We start from the raw sequence: 20,591 nt of genomic DNA, 5'->3' as shown, positions 1-20,591 counted from the left end.
AATAGTAGTTTATTTTATTTTATTTTTAAAACAATTTTTAAAAAGATTTTATCTATTTGACAGACAGAGATCACAAGTAGGCAGAGAGGCAGGCGGGGGAAACAGAATCCCTGCTGAGCAGAGAGCCCGAGAGCCCCAGAGCCCGTTGAGGGTCTTCATCCCAGGATCTTGGGATCATGACCTGAGCGGAAGGCAGGGGCTTTAACCCACTGAGCCATCCAGGCGCCCCTGGAAATAGTAGTTTAAAGTAAGAAATTGTGCTGTGGGAGCTCTAAAGGTAAGTCTTTAGGTACTCACCTAGTGCTTTGTTTAAAATATGTTGTGCGTTTCCCTGTGGATGATGGACAGTGGGTTAAGAGAACGTTTTCGAGAGTCAGAACTGCGTACAAATCCTCCCATTGCAATTCCTAGCTGGGGGACTTTGGGACAACTCCCAATCTTAGTTCAATTTCTTCATCTGTAAAGCGGAGGGATCAAGGGGTCATGTCGGTAGGGTTGTTTTAAAGCTTCTCTAAGTTTCCAAAGTACTTATCGATTGTGTTTGACATAGAGCAAGAGCCCAATAAATACTAGTTAGTATCATGAAAGATCATTGTTAACATACATCAGATAGTAGGGGGGCTTCTTACATCTATCCAGAAGGTACAGTTGTCTCCTTTCAGTTACTCGAATAGGCCAAATGCTTTCCTAACTCAGCGACTTTTTTTTGCGCTTTCCCCTAGAAAGCCTTCCCTCATTCATTCTGTGGTTGGCCCCTTTTCTCCCTTTACCTTAAACACCACTTCCACAGACCTATATAGAGGATCCTTCATACAAAGGTCCCCATCTCCCACCCCCAAAATTCTATGGGTTAGTTTGATTTTCTCATAGTGTCACTGGGGAGATCCCATGACCCCCTGAAGCTCAAGAAACTCCTAGAATCTTCTGCCTAACTCTCAATTTCATCCTTTAGATACTAACTAAAGAATTGCTGGAAGAGGAAAAGAAATATTTGAGAACTGGGGCACCTGGGTGGCTCAGTCAGTTAAGCGTCTGTCTTTGCCTCTGGTCATGATCCCAGAGGCCTGGGATCAAGCCCTGCTTGGAGCTCCCTGCTGGACGGAGAGCCTGCTTCTCCCTCTCCCAGTCCCCCTGCTTGTAAAAACAATTTTTAATGATTTTACTTGGGGTGTGTTTGATGTATGTTGTCTACATCTCCCATTAGGTGGTTGAGGGCAGGGACCCTGTGTATTAGTATATCTACATCATCTAGAACATGGTCACTTGGTAAGCACTCAATAAAATATCACTATTAATACCAAGGACAGGGGCACCTGGGTGGCTCAGTGGGTTAAAGCCTCTGCCTTTGGCTCAGGTCATGATCTCAGGGTCCTGGGATCGAGCCCCGCATGGGGCTTTCTGCTCAGAAGGGAGCCTGCTTCCCCTCTGTCTCTGGTTGCTGCTCTGCCTACTTGTGATCTCTCTCTCTCTGTCAGATAAATAAATAAAATCTTTAAAAAAATACCAAGGACAGACTTAACCCTAATAAAAACAAAGCATATCATAGAACAATGTAAATTAAAAGTACAGTATTAACAGAAGAACCAACACATAGCTATGGAATTATTGCAAGGGCAAAAAAGGGTTAGGGATCATTTCTGTTTTGTGCATTGCTCTAAGAGGATTGGGACTGAGATAAGGTAAACAGTGTGCCCAGGGTGTAAAATTTAAAAAGGCACTCACAGGACGCCTTGGTGGCTCAGTGGGTTAAAGTCTCTGCCTTCGGCTCAGGTCATGATCTCAGGGTCCTGTGATCGAGCCCCACATCAGGCTCTCTGCTCGTCAGGGAGCCTGCTTCCTCCTCTCTCTGCCTGCCTCTCTGCCTACTTGTGATCTCTGTGTCAAATAAATAAATAAAATCTTTTTAAAAGTAATAAATAAATAAAAAGGCACTCACTCCTTGGGACTTACCCAACTCTTGCATGAGTCTGAAAGTGAGAATCTCCTTGAAATTTGTTCCCTGGACACCTCACTTGCCTTACCTTAGTTCCAACCCTGATTTCTAGTGCTCAGCTTAGAGCCTGGCACAAGTCTGGTGTTCAGCAAACATTTACTGAATGAATGAATGAATGAATGAATGAATGAATAGATATAAAAAAACAGACACTCTCTCCACCCTGACAACATTCATGACAACACAACATTCATGGTCCTGCAGAGGAAGTAAATGTAAAGGACATTATGCAAATAAATTTTAAAATTACTTAGCAAACAATAAATATTTCTTATCTCACACCGTTTCTGTGGGTCAGGAATTTGGGAGCAGTTTAACTGGGTGGTTCAGGCTTGGAAACTCTCATGAAGTTGCATTCAAGGCATCAGCTCTGGGAGAACCTGAGTGGCTCAGTCCGCTAAGTATCCAGCCCCAGTCTGCTTGTCCCTCTGCTTCTCGCCCTACCTCTCCCCTTGCTCATGCTGGTGGTGTGCTCTCTTTATATATAAAATAAATAAATAAAATCTTAAAAAAAAAAAAGACATAAGCTGGGAATGCAGTCATTTGAAGACCTGAAGACTTCATTAGGGCTGAAGGATCTTTCTTCTAGATGGCTCACTTCTGGTGCTGGCTGGTTAATGCTGGCTCTTTTCTTTCTTTCTTTTTTAGATTTTATTTATTTATTTGACAGAGAGAGAGAATGAGTGAGCTCACACAAGCAAGGAAAGCTGCAGAGGGAGAGGGAGAAGCAGGCTGCCTACTTAACAGGGAGCCCAGTGCATGACTTAGTCCCAGGAGCCTGGGATTATTATAATTTTTTTTAAGATTGAATTTATTTATTTGACAGAGAGACAGAAAGAGAATACAAGCAGGGGGAGTGGGAGAGGGAGAAGCAGGCCTCCGGCTGAGCAGAAAGCCCTATGCAGGACTCAATCCCAGGACCCTGGGATCATGGCCAGAGCCAAAGGCAGACGCTTAACTGACTGAGCCACCCAGGCACCCCTAATGCTGGCTTTCGACAGGAGGGCTCAGTTCTTCACCAAGTGGACCTGTCCACAAGGACATTTGTGTGTCCTCACGTGGCAGCTATTTTCCCCCTAATGATCCAAGAAAGGGCAAGGGCAAAGCAGCAATATCTTCTATGACCTTGCCTCAGATGTCACATCCTCTCATTTCTGCCATATCTTGCTGGTACACAGATCAGCCCTATCCTATACAGAAAGGGACATGAATATCGGGTGAGGATTGTTGCAGCTCATCCTAGAGGCCTGGATGCCACAGCCGCTTATAGAAGAGGCATCTGACCCAGCTGAAATGTTAGGGACAGCTTCTCCAGAGGGAGTGGCATTTGAGCTGAGATCAGAAGATGAGTGGAAATTAACCAAACAATGACTAATGTTGCAGGGGATAGAGTCTCCCTCTCTCTCTCTCTCTCTCTCTCTCAGGCAAATAAATAAATAAAATCTTTTTTAAAAAAGATTTTATTTGGGGCGCCTGGGTGGCTCAGTGGGTTAAGCCGCTGCCTTCGGCTCAGGTCGTGATCTCAGGGTCCTGGGATTGAGTCCCGCATCGGGCTCTCTGCTCAGCAGGGAGCCTGCTTCCCCCTCTCTCTCTGACTGCCTCTCTGTCTACTTGTGATCTCTGTCTGTCAAATAAATAAATAAAATCTTAAAAAAAAAGATTTTATTTATTTATTTGAGAGAGAGCACACGTGGGAGGAGGAGCAGAGGAAGAGGGATCCCCATGTGGGACTCGATCCAAGAAAGGGCAAGGGCAAAGCAGCAATATCTTCTATGACATTGCCCTGAGATCATTACGTGAGCCAAAGGCAGCTACTTCCACCAACTGAGCCACTCAAATGACCTGGAAACATTTTTATTTTATTTATTTTTTTAAGAGATTTTATTTTGTTTATTTGACAGACAGAGATCACAAGTAGACAGAGAGGCAGTCAGAGAGAGAGGGGGAAGCAGGCTCCCTGCTGAGCAGAGAGCCCAATTTAGGGCTCGATCCCAGAACCCTGAGATCATGACCCAAGCTGAAGGCAGAGGTTTTAACCCACTGAGCCACCCAGGCGCCCCTGGAAACATTTTTAATAAAGGATTTTATTTATTTTTAATATTTTATTTATTTATTTGACAGAGAGAGATCACAAGTAGGCAGAGAGGCAGGCAGAGAGAGAGAGGAGGAAGCAGGCTCCCTGCTGAGCAGAGAGCCTGATGCGGGACTCGATCCCAGGACCCTGAGATCATGACCTGAGCTGAAGGCAGCAGCTTAACCCACTGAGCCACCCAGGCGCCCCAAGGATTTTATTTTTAAGATATCTCTACAACCAACGTGGGGCTCAAACTCACAAACCCGAGGTTAAGAGTTGTGTGCTCTACTGACCAAGCCAGCCAGGCGCTCCTGTTGGAACCATTTTAAATTAGTTGCAGACATTGTGCCCTTTCATCACAAAAGGCTTCGCACTTCAATATGTTCCTCTTAAAAACAAGGACTTCTTCTTAACCTCCTCCATAACAACACAATTATCACATCAGGGAATCTGACCTTAATACTACACTATTATCTAATATAGGTCAATATTAAAATATCCCTGTTCATCCCATAATATACCTTATAGGTCCCTTCCTTCCTTCCCTTCTTCCTTCCTTTCTTCCTTCCTCTTTCTTTCTTCCTTCTGTCTTCCTCCTTCCTTCCTCTTTCTCTCTTTCTCTCTTTTTTTCATTCATTCTCAGTAGGCTCCACACACAGCATGGAACCCAGTGCAGGGCTTGAACTCATAAGCCTGAGATCAAGACCTAAGCTGAGATCAAAAGTTGGATTCTTAGGGGTGCCTGGGTGGCTCAGTCAGTTAAGGGTCTGCCTTTGGCTCATGTCATGATCCCAGGGTCCTGGGATCAAGGCCAGCATTAGGCTCCCTGCAGGGAGCCTGCTTCTTCTTCTGCCCCTCACCCTGCTTGTGTTCCCTCTCTCACTGTATCTCTTTCTGTCAAATAAACTAAAAAATAACATCTTAAAAAATACTTTTGTGCATCAAAAGACACTATCAAGAGAGTACATGGGGCTCCTGGGTGGCTCAGGTGGTTGGGCGGCTGCCTTCAGCTCAGGTCATGATCCTGGAGTCCCAGGATTGAGTCCCGCATTGGGCTTCCGGCTCCACGGGGAGTCTGCTTCTCCCTCTGACCTCCTCTCTCATGCTCTCTCTCTCTCTCTAATAAATAAATTAAAATCTTTAAAAATGTTTTTAAATTTATTTATTTGACAGAGAGAAAGATCACAAGTAGGCAGAGGGGCAGCCAGAGAGAGGTGGGGGAAGCAGGCTCCCTGTTGAGCAGGGAGCCCCATGCGGGGCTCCATTCCAAGACCCTGGGAACATGACCTGAGCTGAAGGCAGAGGCTTAACCCACTGAGCCACCCAAGGGCTCCAATAAATAAAATCTTAAAAAGAGAGAGAGATAGAGAGTGCAAAGACAACCCACAGAATGGAAGAAAATATTTGTAGAGCATCTATTTAATAAGGGATTGATATGTAGAATATATGAAGAACTCCTACCACTCCACAACAACAAACCTCAATTCAAAATGGGCAAAGGACCTGAATGGACATTTCTCCAAAGAAGATATACAAATGGCGAATAAGCATAGGAAAATATGCTCAACATCACTAGTCTTCAGGAAAATGCAAATGATAGTCCCAATGAGATACCACTTCACAGCTTTTAGGATGGCTATGATCAAAGAAAACAAGCACAAAAAGAAATAACAAGTGTTGGCAAGGATGTGGGAAAACTGGAACCCTTGTACATTTCTGGTAGGAATGGAAAATGGTACTGCCACTCTGGGAAACAGTTTGGTGGTTCCACAAAAAGTTAAATGCAGAATTGCTACATGATACAGCCATTTTATGTCTAAGTATATATTACAAGTAACTGAAAACAGAGATTCAAATATGTGTACACCAGTGTTCCTAGCAACATCATTCACAATAGCCAAAACCCCATAATGTCCCATAACAGAAGAATGGATAACAAGATATAATATATACAATGGAACATTATTCAACCTTAAAGATGAATCAAATTTGGATTCATGCTACAACATGAATGAAACTTGAAAACATGGTGCAAGGTGAAATAAACCAGACATGAAGGAATAAATGTATGCTTTCACTTAGGCTTTTTAAAGGTTTTATGTATTTATTTGTCAGAGAGAGAGAGAGAGAGAGAGAGAGAGAGCCCCTGCAAGGGGAACAGCAGGCAGAGGGAGAAGCAGGTTCCTCACTGAGCAAAGAGCCCAATGTGGAACTCAATCCCAGGACCCTGGGATCATGACCTGCGCTAAGGCAGACGCATAACTGGCAGAGCCACCCAGGCCTTCCTGTATGATTTCACTTAAGGGAGGCCCCTAGAACAGGCAAATTCATAGAACTAGAAAGAAGAATGCGGGTTACCAGGGGCTGGAGGCAGAAAGGGGAGTTACTGTTTAATGGATACTGAGTTGTAGTTTGGGTATAATTAATAAGATCTGAAAACAATGTTGTGAATGTACTCAGTCCCACTGAAATGTACATCTAAAAATGGTTAAGTGGAGGGGGACCTGGATCGCTCAGTAGGTTAAGCACCTGCTCTTGGTTTCAGCTCGGGTCATGATCTTGGGGTCTTTGGATCAGGCCCCACGTTGGGCTCCAAGCTCAGTGAGGAGGCTGCTTCAGATTCTCTCTCTCCCTCTCCCTTTGCTCCTCCCCTCCCCTCCACTCGCACTCTCTACCTCTCTCTAAAATAAATAAGTAAAATATGTTTAAAAATATATAATTAAATAAAAAATAAAATATTTAAAAATGGTTAAGTGGGGAAGGGTGCCTGGGTGGCTCAGTTAAAGCCTCTGCTTTCAGCTCAGGTCATGATTCCAGGGTCCTGGGATCGAGCCCCACATCAGGCTCTCTGTTCAGCGGGGAGCCTGCCTCCTCACCCTGCCGCCTGCCTCTCTGCCTACTTGTGATATCTATCAAATAAATAAATAAAATCTAAAAAAAAATGGTTAAGTGGTACATTCTATGTTATTTATATTTACCATGAAAATGTTATGTGATTTATATATATATATAAAAGCCTTCACAACTCAGTTGTAGCTATCACCAGTATAGCGTTTACTATGGTCCAGGCACTTTTTATAAGCGATTCACTTATTGAAACCTCAAAACAACCCTGTGAGTTAGGTGTTAATATTATCAACCCCATTTTAAAGATGAGGAAATTGAGGTACAGAGAAGTTGAGTAACTTGCCCAAGGTCACACAGCTATTGTAAATGGTGAAGTTGAGATTCAAGGTCAGGCATTCTGGCTCCAGTGTCAATGCCTCAAGCCACTATGCTGTGCTGCATTCATGTGAATGTATAGAGAGGTCTGGTAGAAAACACATTTGTGGAGAGGTAAGTGGGATGGGGTCGGATACTCCATGGAGACTGAATTTTACCTAGAGTATCTTAATTTATTGCAAGGACAAGAAATTCATGTAGTATTGCATAATTTAAAATAAGTAAAGAAAATAATATATGGCAGGGGGGAAATGGGCAAAAGGCTTGAATAGCACTTCACAAAAAGTGCTGTTCAGATGGCTTGTATAACCATGGAAAGATGCTCAACCCCTGGAATCACTGGGAAAAGACAAAGGATATAGCTATGCAACCATTAGAATGGCCAACATTAAATTAAAAAGATGGAAAAGGGTGGGCGCCTGGGTGGCTCAGTGGATGAAAGCCTCTGCCTTCAGCTCAGGTCATGATCTCAGGGCCCTGGGATCGAGCCCCACGTCAGCCTCTCTGCTCAGCAGGGAGCTTCTTCCCTTCCTCTCTCTGCTTGCCTCTCTGCTAAATAAAATTAAAAAAAAAAAAAGATGGAAAAGGGGAAGCAGTTGAAATTCTTACACATAACTCTTGGGATGGAACTTGGTACATTTTCTTTGGGAAAGGTAAACACATGCGCCCTTGGTGACCAGCAGTTTCACTCAGGTACATAGCTAGCAGAAACGAATATGTTTACCAAAAGGCATATTTATTTAAGTATTTGTTTATGTATTTCAGAGAGAGAGTGAGTGAACACTAGCAGGAGGGGCAAAAGGAGAGGAAGAGAGAATCTCAAGCAAACTGCACGCTTAGTGAGGAATAGAATGGGGGTTCGATCTCATGAGATCATGAGACTGAGATCATGACCCTGAGATCATGACCTGAGCCCAAACCAAGAGCCAGACACTTAACCATCTGCACCACCCAGGCACCCCACCAACCCCACCAAAAGACGTATTCTTTTTATTTTTATTTTTTATTTTTTAGATTTTATTTATTTATTTGACAGAGAGAGAGATATCACAAGTAGGCAGAGAGACAGGCAGAGAGAGGGGGAAGCAGGCTCCCTGATGAGCAGAGCGGCTGATGCGGGGCTCGATCCCAGGACCCTGAGATCATGACCTGAGCTGAAGGCAGAGGCTTAACCCACTGAGCCAGGCAGGAGCCCCCAAAAGACAGATTCTAGATTGTCATAGCAGCACTATTCATAATAGCCCCCAAATGGAAGTTACCCGGATGCTCACCGACAATAGAATGGATAAATACACTGTATTTCATTCACACAATGGAATACTACACAGCATTAAGAACAAACGACCTATAGATACACCCAGTAACGTGGGTGAATCTGACAATGTTGATTCAAAGAGGCCCCTTGTTGTAAATTTCATTTATATGCAGTGTAAAAACGGGGAAAACTCATCAACAGCCACAGATATCAGGGTAGAGGTTTTTGTCGTGGGGGGGGGGAGTGACTGGACGGGTTCTGGGGGATGGGCTTCGGAGAGGTGGTCACATTCTTTTTATTTGGGTGCAGGTTAAAGGGGGTGTGTCTCTCTGAATTATTAATCGAGATGTATATTTGTGATTTGTGTATTTCTTGGTATCCGCGTTATAGTTCCATTTCCAAATTCTATAAAAATCTCATCATCCATTCTTCCATCAGCCGGGCCACGGGATCCCACGGTGAATCCAAGCATCCCCGCCTCCCCTTCCTTCCTCGCGATTGGCTACCCTTCCGACCAATGGCGGAAGGGTTCACCGCTCCCTGACATCCCCCGCGGCATCAGCAAGACGCTCTTTCCCCAGTTCGGTTTGTAGGAGGCGCTATGAGCTCATTGACTTCTGCAAGAGAGCAGACCTGGTCTCCACCCTCTGATTCTTTGAAGCTCTGAGAATTTGCTCCAGCACATTCCCCCTCTTTGCAAAACTCTTCTGTGGATTTTTCTGGCTGTGCCTCTCTCCGATCAGGGTCCAGAACCCCTGACCCTCATACCACCTGGCCTCCCTGGCTGATGTGACGTCCAGTCCTCGGGGCCTTTCGGGGTGATGCTTGGGAAATCTTGATATTGGCTGGGGCCAGCAGTCTGCACTTCTCTCTGTCAGCTAATTGTTTACTAGGTTGTTTATTTATCCTGGAGTGGAGGCTAGCCGGGTGTGCGGGGGCGGCTGCCCCCAGGGAAGCCTGTTTCCTGTGGTTGGCTTGCTCAGCTAACACCAGCCCTCCAGCGCACTGGAAAGAATTGCAGAGCTGGGAAGGCGCTCCTTGATCGTTCCGACTGTTCAGTCAAGGAAAACACTGCATGAGCCCCTACCTAGTGCCTTGACCTGTACTGGACACATCAACAGTGGCTGAGACAGCCTTGACCCTGCACTTTCGGGGTTCACGGTCCGGTGGGAGAGAAAGACCCATCACTAGACAGGGACAACTCAGAGTGGTCAGGGATTGGCTGGAGGACCCAAAGGGGCTCTGGGAGGGTAGAGGGAGCGCCTGACCAAGACTGTTAGGTTAAGAGGGCCTTCTGGATGAGGGGCCCCATGAGCTAGCATCTGAAAGAGGGGTAAGAGTTAGTCATTAGACACGGATTGTATCTTTTCAGCCATCCCTGTTGTTTAGCATTGGGTTCATTCATTTATTCATTAACGAGTATTTATTGTGGGCCTTTTGCTGGACTGAAGAAATAGCCAGAGTCCCTGTCTTCAAAGGGCTTTCGCATAAAATGATGATACCAATACAGAACTTCGGGCCCTGGTGGAGTGTTATGAAGAAGCAGTTTGTGTGTAGTCATTAGACCCCCACTGTTGGGTTCAATTTCCAATCTGCCACTGACTAGCTGTGTAACCTCCCTGTGCTTTAGTTTAGCAGAACCATAACAGCTGTAACCTACTCATAAGATGCTGAGGATTAATGTTAAATTAATGTTTAAAGTGTTATAGAATGTCGCCTAGCATAAAGTACGGTTTTCATCAAATAAGGAGTCAGACCAAATCTGGGAGGTCACTCTGAGGAAGTGGTGTTAAGCTGAGACTCACAGGACTAGGTAGAGTCGACAGACTCCAAAAGACAGGAAGGTTCAGAGTGAAGCCTTTGTTCTTTATTCTGGGTGTTGGTAGTTCATACTCTTTCCAAGAATTGAATGACCTTGGAGTTATAAAGACAGTTATAAAGGCATATTAATTTGAGGTGGAGAATACGGTATTCCCTTAACTGATGCCAAAATCATTTATAAACCAAGGTTTGCAGTGATAGCCTAAAGAAAACCTGGGCCATGCACTTGGTTTGGCTCACAGTACTCAAACTTAAAAAACAACAAAAAACAGTCACAGACATCTAAAAATCAGATTATATGCATAAAAAAAATGCTGAGTTAAAAAAGTCAAGGGAGAGGACTCTGATCAGTAGCCAAAAAACCTTTATTTAATGGATTTTTCAAACTTGAGGGCAGGAGGGGCACATGGATGGCTCAGTCCGTGGAGCATGTCACTGTTGATCTCGGGTTGTGAGTTCGAGCCCGATATTGACTGTAGAGATTTAAAAAATAATAATAATAAAATAATAAAATAAAGTTTAGCACTTTACAAATATATCTTATTTAATTCTCTCAGCAACCCTGCGAGGGAGGTACAATTATTATTCCATTTTGTAGATCAAAAGACTGAGGAAAGAAACGCAAAATGTAATAGGAAACAGCCCTTCTTCATGCATTCCGTAAATATTGACTCAGTGCCCAGAACGCTCATCTTCCACCATGCGTACTTCCGGAGGGGTCCCAGAGGAAACCCTCCTCAGTTTCCAACTCAAGGGTTACGGCAGTGCCTCTTTCCATCACTGTTTCCCCTGTACGAGCCGGAACTGACATTTGATTTGCAGTCATTTGCACAATGCTGACTTGGAGGTCAGGCTGCACGCAGAAGCCGACCCTTGTCCGTCTCCCGGGCTCCGGGCGATCAGAGAACCCAGAGCAAACCGCATCAAGTGGCGCGTTGCGCCTGCAGATTTTCTTCACTGCCGAGGGAAAGAGCACGCGCTCCCTAGCCTTGCCCCTTCTTCCGGAACGACAAATTGCCAGGCTTGGATTGGGCTGAGGCGGGCCACGCCTCCTTGTATTCCCCAATCAACTCCCTCGCTGGGTGTTCTCCCTTCTCCCCAGCCCCTCCCCACCGCCCCACGTTACGTCGCTCCAACTCGCCGCCTCCGTTATCCCAGGGGCTGAGGCTCGCGCGGCTAACCCACCTCCCCTCGCGTCCTATTGGCTGGTCAGGTCCCGCGCGAGCGGGATCGCGCCCTTCGCCCCCGCCCCCAAAACCGGGCCATGCCTCTCCCCTCCCGCTTTCTCCACGAGCTCCCGCAAGGAGGGGATCGGCTGCTTCTGGCGCGCGCAAGGGTGCGCGCTACTCCCGCGGGCCACGCCCTCCGCCTCGCGCCAGTCTGTCCCGCGCACGCGCACTTGCTCACAGCATTCCCTCTGCCAAGTCGCAGGCTGCTTGGTGCTGTCTCGCGCCGCAGCCACCGCAGTAGCGGCATTTCTTTGAGGCGTACACGCATGATGGCCTCCGCGCTCGTTCCCAGCCAGAGGCCGTGGTAGTGGCACCGAGCCCCTTGGGCGCGTAGGCACCCTCGCTTCGTCTCCTGCTTGGCGCCGGTTATCCCCTTGCGGCGCGCGCCCAGGGGCCGTTATCCTCCTGCAAAGGTCTGCACGCCACGCACGCGCAGTAGTGAGGAGCGCGCGCGCACGGGAGCGGCGGCCGCAGGAAGGAGGTGCCGCCGTCGCCATTGCGAAGGAGGGAGGGAGCGAGCGAGCGAGTCTGGTCCGCCCTCCCCCTGGTTCCCGCCCCTCCCCCCTTCCCCTCCCCGCCCCCCCGCCCCGAGGGAGAGCCGCGGCGCGGCGGGAGGAGGAGGTGGAGGAGGTGGAGGAGGCGGAGGAGGGAGCCCGCGAGGGAGGGTCCGCCCGGCCCCCCGCCGCCGGAGCCGCCGCCGCCGCCTCAGCCGCCGCTGGACGAGGAGCAGCAGAACATGGCGCCGGGGCCGCCGTCGCCGCTGCTGGGATCCTGGAGGCCGGAGCCGCGCTGAGGGCGCCCAGCTGGTGAGTGCGCGAGCTTGCGGGCCCCGGCGGCGAGGTCGGGCGCCGCCCCGCTGCGGGGTCCAAGGGGAGGCGGGGACGGCGGGGCCCGGAGCCCGCGAACAATGGAGGAGCCGGAGGGGGAGGGGAGGGAGCGGCCCCCCAACCCCCCGGGCCCCGCCGGTCCCGCTGCTTCGCGCTGCGGCCCGGCCCGCGGGGCCCGCCCGCCCTTCGGACCTGTCCCTGCTCGCCCCAGCCTTGCTGTCCCGCGTCTGCCCCCACCTTCCGACCCATTTGAGATCTCGGTGTCTGCCTCGGCCACCCCCTCCTCACTTAAGCCACTCTGCTCCGAATTCTGCGCCTCCCCTTTCCCTCTTCCGCCCCTCAGTAATGCCCTTCGCTCCTCCTGGACGCTGCAGTGCTCTTGGGACCCACCTCCTCAGTGACCCTTTTGCATCCCTTAATTTTGGACCTTCACTTTGAGAATCGTGACCCGCCTGCCCCCTCTTCGATTCCACTCTCACCACCCTCTGGATCTGTACCCGTCTTTGACCCGTCTACTGTGATCCGTCCTCTGTTTGCACCCCCAGGAACTGTCCTTTAGGACCCGTGGTTCCACCTCCTTGGAGATCCATCAGAGACCTTGTTCATCTTGGCACTGCTGCTCCTAGGTCTTCTTGAACTTAATTCCGCCTCCCTCTTGGGCTCTACTGCCCACTCGCGGAACCTGGTGCACCCCGAGATGCCTCTAAGCTCTGCGACCCTTCCATGCCTCTCAGTTCAGTCTCCTGCTCTCTCTCACACTTCGGTTGCACCATGCTCACCTCCTCCCCTTCTCAGATCTTGCTCCCATTTACCATTCAGACTTTTTTCTCTTCCAGACCTTTCTGTATACCCGATCTGGCCTTTGCCCAATCTCAGATCCTCTGTGCCCCCTAACCTGCTGGCTTTTCGACTCTGCCTTCCGCGAAGAGCCTCTCCCCACAACTCCCCCGACCCTGCAGCTCTCATTTCTGCCATTCACTTCTCTGACCTCTGTAACTCAGCCTGTCCGCAGCCTCAGTGCTGCCCTGCAGGCCCCAGTTCTGCCCAGTAGTTCTCCTTGCGGTTTCCTCTCCTCTCCACCTCCTCATTGGCACTGTTGAGCTGTCTCATTCATTCGCTCCTGCTTTCTTTGACCTGTTTCCCCTTCAGTTCTCTGCTTGAGACCTGCTCCCAGCCTCCTCTTTGCTCTAAGTCTTCTCCTCTCCGTTTTGCCTTCCTTAGACTTGGCCTTTACCTCTCAAATCTTTGCTAAGTTCTCTGACCTATCGTCCCCTTTCCTTCCCATTTCGATGCATCTCATAGACCTGCCCCAAATCCTTTTTGCACCTGCTCTTACCATTTGTTCAGCTCTGCCCCATCGGCTCTAACGTTTTTCTCCCAGCTCTGCCCCTTTTGGAGCTGTCCACTTGCCCACCTATCTTTTTGACCCGTTTTAACTTTACTATTGCTGTTCCCTGTTTGAGTGGTTCTCTTTAATCCTGGTCATCGCGTAATTCCATCCCACCTGTATTCTCTCTCAATTCTAAGTTTTCCACCTGACCTCCTCCCCCACCATTTTGATTCAGCCCTCAACCTCCACTCTTTCCTTCCTTGTATTTGTTCTCCCTCCTTTGTCCTACATTTTACCTCCTTTTTTGAGTTCTCTTTCTCTTAGTTCTACCTAGTAGTAGAGATATCTTCTCAACCATTCCTTCCTTTCACTGGCTGCCCCCCATCCATCCCCCCAGAGCCATCTCAGTTCTTGGATAGATTCTCCCTCCCTTTGATATCCAAGTCCCAACTCTGTTCATCGTTTATTTGTTTCCTCACTTTTGCTTTCCCTTTGTATCCTGCCAGTCGCCTTCTCTTCCCATTAGGTTCCTGTCAGGATTGCTTCTCCCTGCTCCCCAGCCTTGACCTGTCCATTCCCACTGAGTGCTTCCCCTCTTCAGGCCAGGCTTGTCTTCCTCTAGCCTCCAGTCCCCAGCTTTGGAGGGGAAGGGGCTGGGTTGGGCCCCGAACTCTCTAGGCTCTGGTTTAGATTGCAGATTCACTCGGAACCCTGACCCTCAGGGTTTTATCCCCAGGGATCTTGAGGTCTGGGTAAATATGTGGGGGTGGTTGGCTGGTTCCTGCTCTCTGGAGTCTGGGATTGTCGTCCCCATTTTCCCAACTTCTACCGAGGTCAGTGATGGTGAGGGAGAAGGGCTCTTTCTATTGCCCCCCCCCCCCTTTTCCCTCTCATTCCCATCTTGTTCCCCAGCCCCTTTAGATCTCTGGGCTTTGCAGCTTTGTGATGTTTGGAACAGGAGAGTGCAGCTGCTCATAGGTCTTTCTTCTCTTTCTCACTTTCCCTCCCTCTTTCTCTGAGCTATTGTAAAGAGACAGTTTTATTCTCGTGCCCCCCCCTCCCCCCAGCCAACACCGCTTGGGAGAACTTAGAAGTGTGCCTTTTTTGCCTCCCCCCCCCCAACAACGGTCTCATTTTTGTTTTACCTCTGGCTGGGGAAGTGCTAGTTCTCAAGTTCTCCCCAATCCCTCAGGGGTTATAGCCCCATTTGGTGTTTACTGTTCTGGGGCTGCAGAAGCTGCAGTCTTGCCTTCTTCCCTAATGGCCTCTGGTTTGCAGTGTGACCTTTGGGAGGGTGGGCTTATTTCTTTTCATTTCTTTTCACCTCTGCCCCAGGAAGGCTCCAGCTTCCTGGTCTTCCAAAGGATTAGGGCCCGAGTTTGGAAAGCCCATTGCGGTTGTTTGTTGAAAGAGAGAGTGCCAAGTGTCACTCAGATTTCTGCCCTCTGGTGCTGCAGGGCTCCCAGCCACAGGAGCTGAAAGCCTCTGGGCAGATCCATGCTGGGGGGCGGGGGGCTCTTTGGTGTACTAGAAGTATGTGGGTGGGCCCTGACCTTCCCCAAGCCTTGTGAGTGACCTGATTTGGCTGAGTGAGGAAAGAGTGCCAGGAACGGGCTGATACGAAAGGATTTTTGGTCTTATTACCTGAGAAGTATACCTTAGCTACCTTTCCTGTTGGGGGTGGGGTTTAGGAAATCTATTCAGAGAAAGAGGTGTGCTTTTTTGTTTTTGTTTTTGCTTTTTTTTTAACAGAAAAGTCATCTAACCATTTTCTGTCCTTAACTTGGAAGAGGGAAACTCGCAGGCTCTAGGTTTATTTATTTTATTTCTTAAGTAAATCAAAAGCCTGATTTTTTTTCCCCCCTGTGGCCTAGGGCAATTGCATATTAAAGCAGCCATCCAGCTGTGAAGGAGCATTTACTGGAAGGACTTTATTTCTTAACTGAGCTATGATCAAACTTTGTTTACTTCAGCACTTATTTAGAAATAGTTCTGTGTGAATACTTGAAATAAAAAGCATCCACTGTTATCTGCAGAATTGGACCATTGACTCATCAAATGTTAGGGTATTTGTCTATGATACAGTAAGGGGGCCTAAATCATAGATCCATGTGGTTCATTTAGCTTCTGAATTCTTAGCACTTTAAATTTTCTGACAAGCAGAGTCTGGTAATTTTAATTATCTATAGTATGTATCTTCAACATTATTATTATTAATTTTTTTTCTGCCATTATTGATTTACAGAATTTTGGTTCATCTTTCTGTTGGTTTCCATTCATTTTTGAATTTTGGTCTTGTGAATCATGAATCAGTCTCTGAATTTATTTTAGCGTTTATGTTTTCCATGTTGATATAAATAGTTGCTTTTTATTCTTAATGGGGAAGTGATGGCTAATTAAGAATAAGATAATTGGGGCGCCTGGGTGGCTCAGTTGGTTAAAGCCTCTGCCTTCGGCTCAGGTCATGATCCCAGGGTCCTGGGATCAAGCCCCACATCAGGCTCTCTGCTCAGTGGGGAGCCTGCTTCCTCCTCTCTCTCTGCCTGCCTCTCTGCTTACTTGTGATCTTTGTCTGTCAAATAAATCAATAAAATCTAAAAAAAAAAAAAAAAAAAAAAAGATAACTGTGTATGTAATTCTGCTTAAATTTGTGTTTTAGAGTTTTAACATCACTGGCAGCACAGAAAGTTTTTGCATGGCCAAAGCCTAAGTTTACATAATAGGAAGAGAGGAGACAGAACAACAAAGGGGTGATTTTTCTTCCTAAACTGGTAACTGATGTTAAAAAGATTGTCGCATTTCTCTGATGGCTGCAGAGCCTCCAATCTCAGTGTCATCATTTGCTTTCATAATGGAATTGGGTGCTACCAAAATCTGAGGTGGTAGCCTTGGCCTTTTGGAACCCTTGTATGCCAGTGGGTGTGGGGTTGGAGCAGGAGATGACTGTTTTCTTTCTTTCTTTTTTTATAAATTTTTATTTATTTGACAGAGATCACAAGTAGGCAGAGAGGCAGGTAGAGAGAGAGAGGGGGAAGCAGGCTCCCCGCCGAGCAGAGAGCCGGATGCAGGGCTGGATCCCAGGACCCCTGGATCATGACCTGAGCCCAGGTGCCCCAGATGACTGTTTTCTATGTAGTAAGAGGTCTTCAAGGGTCCTGCAGTGCCTAGAAAATCTCTGTAATACTAGTGTGATCAAAGTTCTTCACTTTTTTTTTTTTTTTAAGATTTTATTTCTTTATTTGACAGAGAGAGAGAGAGATCACAAGTAGGCAGAGAGGCAGGCTCCCCACAGAGCAGAGAGCTCAACGTGGGGCTTGATTCCAGGACTCCGAGATCGCTACCTGAGCCGAGCGGAAGGCAGAGGCCCAACCCACTGAGGCACCCACCTGCCCCCCCTTTTTAAACACTATTCTTTTGACCATGTACCCCTTCTTTTTGCTTGGCATGATGAAGGCCAAAGCATTTAGGACAGTGAAAAAAAAAATCAGAAAGAGTCATTCTTCTTGATACGAGTTACATGGAAGTTGTTGTCTGTGTGCAGATCCATGGACCTGATGGTAACTTTTGGCAAAGGACAGCCTAGGAGGAGTGAGGGTTTCACCGCTGACTATAAACTACAGCTTCATGGATGTTTCTGCAGTCTCTGTGTGGTGGGGAGATACCACAGTTCAGTACAGTTGGGAGACTGACACAGTGCAAGTGGTTGTCTATTCATCTCCCTCTAGTATCTTCTGCTTTCACATCTTCAGTTTGTGGGGGCCTTCTGAGAGGTTAGTTAAGCTTCCTGCAGGGCCTGCCTTCCTGTGATCTTGTATAATTATTGTCATTCACCAGCTGGGTGTCTTAATTTACCCAGTCAGTGTGACATTTTATTGACCGTCTAGTCCAGTTGTTTAAAATTTATTTTTCACACTAGATGAAATACATAACTTGGAGATTCTTTACTTGAAGAGGGAAGATGACTAGCAGAAATCCCTTGGATTTAGAGCAGCACAACTTGAAAATCTGTGCCTAGCCTAGCCTCCTGATTTACAGATGGGAAAATGAACTTGCACAGGGCATGGTAACATGTTTCCTGTCACAACTGAAGGAATATTGGAAATACATGCAGAAGATCTTCTGGTCTAGGCCTTAACCTAATTAGTGGGAACCTTGAACAAATCACTTCACCTCTCTGGGTTTCACATTCCTAGTCTGAAATTGAGTGTGCTGTCCAGCTCTGGTTGTAGATTCTTGTCCTGGACCACATAGCAAGTTAGAGCTGGGACTGTGTGACTGGACTCCTGGTGCTACTCTTAACCCCTCCATCCCCCCTCTCCCAGCATCAAATCCTGTAGGTCAGAACCAGGGGTAAGGGCTCCTTCTCTGGGGGATGCGATAAAATGAACTGGATTGCCTTTGTTGTATATGTCTTTCAAACATAAATACTGTCTCTTTTTCAACCATTCCTGTGAAAATTAGTTTATAATTTTTGGGGAAAGGGACATCCAGATTGTATTCACTACGTAACTAAAACCATACACTTCTTTTAAAAGCAATATGGAATCTTTCAAACTGAGTCATTGTTGACCTAGGCTCTCAAACAGCAGCGTCTGAATAGCACTTGAATTGCTGGTATTAAGAAATGCAAACAAATCATTCATGTTCATCTTCCTGAAAGTTTATTTCTATTTAATTTTTGATACAGTGCTTTAGTGAGGTTTTGTCTATGAAGAATTCTTAAAAATAACTTTTGGCATCTGTCAGTCTGATTTTCATTTATTTGCTTCCATGGTGATAAGATGCACCATTAAGTTGATATATTAGCAGAGAACCAGGTACTTTCAGCCATGAACCATCATCACAGGAAAGTTATATTTACTTCAGTTGAGAATAGCCAGACTTGCCAATCTCCTTCATTTTCCTTTATTGAAATGAGCATTTTTGTTTTATGAAATTTGTGGCAGTTGTGACTGTTGCATTATGCATCTGTGGTATTTCGTACCTTTTTTGTTCTCTCAGTGTCTCTGCATTCTTATTTGGGAAATGTCCTTTTGCCGGTCACTATGGTAATATTTGCACTGGGAAATCAAATTTGAACAATTGAGAGGCAGCTTCCTATGGTGTAAAGAATGTTGAATTGACAATGAAGAAACTCAGGCCCTAGCCCCAACTCTGCTCTCACTAGCTGCATGACTTTGGCCAAATCATTTTCACTTCTCTTGGCTACAGTTTCTTCATTTGAAAAATGAAGGGATTATACTAGTTGGTTCCCATTCTGCCTTATTTTATAGCTAATAATACTAGATTGTTTCTTCTTTCCAGATAGTAAACCCCTTGAGGGTGGGGACCCTCGTTTTTTTTTTTTTTAAGATGTTATTTATTTATTTGTCAGAGAGATCACAAGTAGGCAGAGAGGCAGGCAGAGAGAGAGGAAGAAGCAGGCTCCCCGCTGAGCAGAGAGCCTGATGTGGGGCTCAATCCCAGGACCCTGAGATCATGACCTGAGCCGAAGGCAGAGGCTTAACCCGCTGAGCTACCCAGGCGCCCCCCTTGTATATTTTTTATTTCCCGTCATACCTAGCAAAATACCTTCCACATAGTAGACCCCCCCACTACATATATGTTGAACCCAAACAGGTGCGAGAGCCTTTTTGTTTTTCTCTTTTGAGGGGTAGGTGGGTGGAGAGATGTGCACCAAGGATTTTGGCCATTTTTAGGCTTTAAATTCTCAGAGGGCATGCCCTCCTGGTCAGCATTTAATCCTCAAATATGCATAATACCATAAGTGTCCTGACCAGGGTTACACAGCTGAGAGGTTGCAAGCTGTGTTATGAATCCGTGTCTGTCTGATTCCAAGAGCTGTGTTTATTTTATTAGTCTGCCTTGTTTCTCTGGGATAGAAGAATAAGCTACAGTTCATCCCCTTAAGGAATTTATAGTTAGTTGTGAATGATTAGCTATATATGATATATGCTGGGTTGAGGGAATTATTTGTTGAGTAGTTTGATGAATTTCTGCATTCTTGAGCAGTGGCCCTGTATTAATAGTCTTAAAGGCTTCCATATTCAGAGACTGCTGAACACACAGTTGGTTCTATGGCACACCATTTTGAAAAAAAATATATAGCCCAAGTACCAGTTTATCTAGCCAGCATGTTGACAAAGTTGAGCATTTGATTTTTTTTTTTTAAGATTTTATTTATTTATTTGAGAGAGAGAGATCACAAGTAGGCAGAGAGGCAGACAGAGAGAGGGAAGCAGGCCCCCTGCTGAGCAGTCCCCCGGAGACAGGACTCGATCCCAGGACCTGAGCCGAAGGCAGAGGCTTAACCCACTGAGCCGCCCAGGTGCCCAAGCATTTGATTTCTGACCATTTTCAAACCCAGATGTATGTGTGTGTGTATGTGTGTGTGTGTGTATTCCACACCCACTTATATTCCACATATATATATGTAAAGTTGTCTAAAATAAATAATATAGTAAGATAGACATATTTGGTCATGTAATGACTCCTTAAGTCTATATTTTCTTTGGTAAGTAGAAAAGTATATGAGTGGCTCCTAATTGACAGTTTTCAATTGAGAAAATTCTTTAGACAGCTAGAAATGTATAGACAAAACTACACTAAGCCCCTTGACTTATTTGGGTGGAACTAATGACAGTGCTTTTTTCATGAATCAGAAAGTTATTAAATAATATTGGGGTGAAAAAATGAAACAACAAAAATAATGTTGGAATGAAAGTGTGCTGGCCGGGGGCGCCTGGGTGGCTCAGTGGGTTAAAGCCTCTGCCTTCCGCTCTGGTCATGATCCCAGGGTCCTGGGATCAAGTCCCACATCAGGCTCTCTGCTCAGTGGGG

At 46.6% G+C, this 20,591-nt stretch overlaps 1 protein-coding gene across 1 annotated transcript in view; it reads left to right on the top strand.

Annotated features, from left to right (window-relative positions):
- The first annotated feature begins 12,248 nt into the window (after positions 1-12,248).
- The window catches only part of ARHGAP35 (Rho GTPase activating protein 35), a 125,903-nt gene continuing 117,560 nt past the window's right edge, over positions 12,249-20,591 (top strand). The window contains exon 1 of the mRNA XM_045077133.1: positions 12,249-12,400. The gene's annotated coding sequence lies outside the window, so the exon portion shown is untranslated. The remainder of the gene's footprint in view (positions 12,401-20,591) is intronic.

Source organism: Mustela putorius, unplaced genomic scaffold (genome assembly GCF_011764305.1).
Source record: "Mustela putorius furo isolate JIRA1106 unplaced genomic scaffold, ASM1176430v1.1 tig00000196_pilon_pilon_pilon, whole genome shotgun sequence".
NCBI lineage: Eukaryota > Metazoa > Chordata > Mammalia > Carnivora > Mustelidae > Mustela > Mustela putorius.
This window is presented reverse-complemented; position numbering and strand designations above follow the sequence as displayed.